Raw genomic sequence first — 6,000 nt, forward strand, 5'->3', positions numbered from 1 at the left:
TGGCTGACATGTCAGCATAAACACCCAACTGTCTGACTGAATAAACAATCTTAGTCTTGTGATTGGGGTGACATGTCAGCACAAATACTCAACTGTCCGACACTGATCAATTACTTTTTGCCCTGCAAATGACTGAAATGTATCTGTCCAAAGTCCTAGTGACAACTGTCAGTTTTTCCTGTATTTGAGACACACACACTGGTCATTCGACTAGAGTTGCAGGAACATCGCGTTGAACAGGACCCTACTGTAGGAACTCTTACTGTCCACTTTGCAGTCTGGTAATAAACCAATTGGTCCGGGACCAATGAACGTAGAACAATAATTAGCAAGGGTTTTATAGTCTTGGTCTGTTAATAGAGTCAGGGACTTAACTAAGACAAAGTCAGGGACTTTTGGTCTTTGTGTGTTCAGAGATATTGGGTTAATCACAAAGTAGAGATCACTTTCGGGTAATTTAGAAAATAATTGTTGTTTAAACTATTAAGTAGGTGATTAATATGGGTCAGAAAGCAACAAAAGGAATGGGTTTATTGTCAGAATGCAAAATGAAAATCGGAGAGTTACCGGGACAAGATATCATGGTCCAGCTTGGGCTAAGCCTAGTGGCCACCCAAAATGGCCTCCGACCCAGGGAATTACAGACCAAAAATATCTTCCACACCAACACATCTAACAGCTTCTACTCTCTCGACATTGTCGGGAATGATTCTGCCAAGGTAGCTGAAAGTCTAAGAGAACAGTCTGAAGATATCTGCCCAGCAGCACCAGGACAGGAACAACAAACATGGCCATTACATGTCACCCTGAAGTTCATGGGAGACCGGACGACAAGTAGTTAAACCAATTCTCACAGTTGCCCACTGTTAGACTATAAATATTTTACCTGACTCCAATTCCTTAACTCTGTAGTCTCCAGTCTAACAATGGAGCGTGTTCAGCATCGGAGGAGACAAACCAGGGTTGAGCGAGTTTATCCACAGATGATTTATTCCATTCAAATTGATTCATACAGAGCTCCGGGTCTCCCTCCCATAGAATAAGCCCGCTGAGTGTTGAAGCGGAGGATGGAAAAGACATTGTCCAAACCCGCGTTTGCCCAGTTATAGTCCAACAAAAATGCATATTCATTCGCTGATTAATAATGAGATGTGGGCTGGTCCAGGGCTGCTGTGAGGGGGGGGTTCTCTGGGCTCCACATCTTCCAGCCTTGAATCCACATCATCCAGACCTCTGTCTCCGCTGGTCCTATAAAGTCCCCACCCTCCGCCCTGCTCTTTGTTCCTCTGCCCTTTGAAGTCCTCCATCTGGTCTCTTATCAGTGTGGATCCCACCTTGAAATAAGAATCTCAGGAAGAGCCTTTTGTTAACATTATAGTTGAGGAGTCTCAGACCCATCCTTCTGTTCATATTGTATTTGAGTTGGGAACCAGTGGCGACTCTAAAACAAGACCGCCACAACAAAAGGAATGAGTAAAATGTGATATCAAAATGAAACAGCTATACTAAAAAGAATGAGTAAAATATGATATCAAAATGAAACAGCTATACTAAAAAGAATGAGTAAAATATGATATCAAAATGAAACAGCTATACTAAAAAGAATGAGTAAAATATGTCATATTCTTCACCACTCAACGAATCATAATTAACCACGTATATGCAACTGACCTAATGGACATCCCATTGCCCCCGGACACATTGCCTATGGGGATGGATCATCATCAAAAACCCTGGATGGAGAAAAACACAACGTATATGCCGTGGTGACTCAAAAAGACAACCTCAAGTTAAGACGACTCCCCGGCGACTGGTCTGCACAAGCCGCAGAAATAGTGGCACTGACAGAGGCTTGTAGACTATTCCTAGAACAAGACGTGACGGTGGAAAGACACAGCCCAATCCCTGCTGAATTCCTAAGAGAAATGCAAAATCATTCCCCAGAAAAAGAGAAACTGCAATGGGAAAAGGAAGGAGCCACTCAACACAAGAACGGACTCTATGCAGTAGAAAACAAGCCATGCGTGACACGATCATTGTTTGAAGTAATTGCCAAATTGAGCCATGGGAGGAGCCATGTCTCAACAGGAGGGATGATCAGTACAGTACAACAAACAATGCATGTTCCCAGAGGTCTCCAAACTTCATTTTTTTTTGGCAGAAACTGTCTGAACTGCTGCAGACACAACTCTCAAGGCAACGAACGACCCAAGCATGGAACAAGGCAAACAGGAACATATCCCTTCGAGCTTCTGAACATGGATTTTATCAAACTGAACCAAAGTGCTGGACTCGTCGAACAAACCATTAGAACAGTAAAACTCAGACTCAGAAAAACCATGGAAGACACAGGAAAACCATGGCAAGAATGCCTGAGCCTGGTAGAAACGTACATGAGAATCATTCCAACAGCACAGGGATGCACACCATTTGAGGCAGTGAACGACAGACCCTTCCACTTAACAATGTGGGAAAAAGATCTGGTGGTAGAAGAGAAAGGAGAAACAGATTCCCTCACTAAGTGGTTATGCAAAATGTTCGAAGAAAGAACTGTGATGAATGGAAAATAATCTGCCGACATCTTCTCTGTCTCCCACAGAGGAGGTCCTGTCCCCAGGAGACCTGGTACTCGTCAAGGTGATAAAAAGAAAGTGCTGGTCTTCTCCACGTTGGGACGGACCTCACCGTGTGATTTTGGCCATCATCATCACCGCTCTGTGTTCAACCACATGGGGGGAACGTACCAGAACCTTGGTACACTCCCACTGGAGGAGAATGCCCCACTAGCTGGTTCAGGAAACGATCAGGGGCCCCCAGATCTGCATCCCATTAACCAAGACACCAATCGTCGTTCAAGTCCCTTTGCTCAACCTACAGCTTACTCACTTGGGATTACACAGGACTGACTCCAGTTATTTTTATTGGTACCTACAAGCTCCCAGAGTCTGAGTGGTCTGGCCAGACACCTTGGACCAGGTCCTCCTCCATACAGGCTACAAAACCATCACATGGCCCCTTTCCAAAGAAGCAACCACCATGACCGCTAACTTCACCAAGTTAGCCACCACCATCAAAGATGGTAAACATATGCTAGACCTTACGACCAATATCCAACAAAAAGGCTGCATCAACCTATGCCTCCGACCGGACCGACCAGGAAAAGGCCCCCTCTTTACTATCACCATCCGCACTACTAGTCCAGCCATGGTCCCCAAAGTGATTGGTGTGAACCCCTTCGTACAACCATCCGCCACACGCCTACTCAAAATCTGTCCGGCAGGAGCACCTAAGCCTGAGGAGATACACCTAATTCTCACCCATGTCCAAACACAAAAAGAAAACGAGTACAACCCGATGATGAGGAACAGTTGGTACAGATACACCGCACTCACAGCCCGCGCCACAACCAATGAGTTGTTATGTCTGTTCCCTCATGCCTACTGCCGTAGCCCAACCACAGCTATGGGCCAACCGACAGAACGAAGAACTCGCCAACCTGTACCACAACTGTATTCTGGGTAATCTGAGAGAATCCTTCCAGCAAAGCTCGACCGCCTACATACCATGGTCGCAGTACCATTAGCAGCTACAGTCAATACCGCAACGTATGTCCAGTTCAACAACCGAACAGACTGTTATCCATCCTGTTTCAACTTCAGCGGACCGGATCCGAAGACCCCTTTGGACCAAGTTCACGTCACCAGGTGCGCCAAGATCAGACACATTCCTTCCCAATCATGGACAGTACTGGACCAAATATGGTGGCTCTGCGAATGGCAAGTGTATATGATCATCCCCACCAATACAACTGGGCTCTGTGTCCCTACATCAGCATCCGACCACACGTACGTTCTAACAGCAGACTCGAATCCAACTGTCGACGCCAACCCACATCTACCCACCAGGCGTCAACGACGGAGCTTTGATTTCTTCCCCCATGATTCAGTTTGGGGCTCAAATGTCCTCCTCTAATACAAACACTAGTCAGTCTCCTCCAAAATCATGATCGCGGTGTTCCCCAGGGTAGGAACAGCGAAGAACACCCTATGTCTGGAAACCATTGACTACAGATTCCAGGCCCGACACTAATCAATTACTTGTTGCCCTGCAAATGACTGAAACGTATCTGTCCAAAGTCTTAGGGACAACTGTCAGTTTTGCCTGTATTTAAGACACTCACTGGTCATTCGACTAGAGTTGCAGTAACATCGCAGTGAACAGGACCCCACTGTAGGAACTCTCACTATCCACTTTGCAGTCTGGTAATACATATTTTCTATTTAAATGTATCTCACTCTTTCTTAGCCTGCTCCTGAAGTTGTATTTTCAGACCTAACAAACATTTCAGTTTTTTTGCCCTAATGTGCGTTTCATGCGCTGAAAATCACGTTTTGGCCAAGTATCATAGTTTTCACTATAACTTAACCTAACCCTAACCCTAACCCTAACCCTAACCCTAACCCTAACTTCCATCACTTAGAATGATATCAAATGAAAAACCTACTTAATTTGGACGATTATACACTATATACACAGTAACTATGTGTTACTGACAGTTTGTTTCGCAGGGGGGAACATTTCAGTTTTTATTGCCTTAATGTGCATTTCATGCGCTGAAAATCACGTTTTGGCCAAGTATCATAGTTTTCACTATAACTTAATTTCTATCAATCAGAATGATGTCAAATGAAAAACTTACTTGAATTGGATAATTATACACTATATACACAGTAAATATGTGTCTCTGACAGTTTGTTTCGCAGCAGGGGAACATTCAGTTTTTATTGCTGTTAGGTTCATTAATAATTACCTTCTTCCGTAATTATCAATAACTGCAGGAAGACATCTTATTCAATTATTGACATTTAATTAAATAGAAATGGATACAACAGATAAAAGCCTCCGAAGGGGAGCGTTACAGCAAGTGTCACCTTACAACTTCCGAACGTCTCCTCGAATAGACGTTTTTGTCCCACTCTTATAGTCATGAATCAAAACAAGTTACAGAGTTGTTGATCATTCCATCACGTATGAGTAAAAACAACATCTGGGACTACAATAACAATCAAAGTATTTTACTAATAACAAAAACAGGAGACTAGACCTAACAACATTTAGATTAGAGTAATTATACAACCTCCTTGACCTAAGAATCATATAATATAATCATAATCATATAATCGTTACATACAGAAAAACCCGAAGTGCACGGTTACATAACGATAACAATATTCTTGTTATTGGCCGAATAGCCCTGGCCTCGTCACCAAGGGCCCACCAAATCTCAAGGACCCAGATTGGGTGGATTGTTTGTATAACCATCCTGGAACAGGCCGTCCAGGTTAAAGATGACTTGGCGTGACCTCGCAACACTTTTGGAAACAGAAAGAGAATGATTTAACAAAGTAATGAATTAATACAGAGAAAAGAAAGAGAATGATTTAATAAAGAAATGAATTAATATAACTATTATAATAGTAAAACAGAATAAACCCAACATTCCCCCGTTTTTATAATATGTATGTTATTAGTCATTTCTTAGTAATCACTAAATGGTAATGTCGGGTGACTGTGATTTTTCCCGCCTACTCCTTACTCCCATGGCTGGTCTGAAAGAGAAAGAACATGATTATATTCGTCCAATTGGTCCTCGGATTTACCGTACTCCTGGACCTCACTGCTTTCCCCAAACCGTCCCATAAGATACAACTCATGTACTTTAGAATTTGTAGGGGCAATTGCAGTAGTTATAAGTCGGCTTAGCAAGGAGCGCAAACAGGGGATACTACATCACCCACACAATGTTAGGATAGCGGTAATTGTGCCTATAGTCACCACGAAGGATGTAGCCAAATCTTTAGATTTTCCAAAGGTCTTATCCCACCAATCTGACAATGCGGACGTATCTACTCCAGAGTGCTCTTGCATATTGCGGTTCAGTGTTTGCAGGCCAGTAATGGCCCTGGTGAGAGATCCACTGGGTGACGTGTTGTTCGGTAT

Source organism: Stigmatopora nigra, unplaced genomic scaffold, assembly GCF_051989575.1.
Source record: "Stigmatopora nigra isolate UIUO_SnigA unplaced genomic scaffold, RoL_Snig_1.1 HiC_scaffold_63, whole genome shotgun sequence".
NCBI classification, from domain to species: domain Eukaryota; kingdom Metazoa; phylum Chordata; class Actinopteri; order Syngnathiformes; family Syngnathidae; genus Stigmatopora; species Stigmatopora nigra.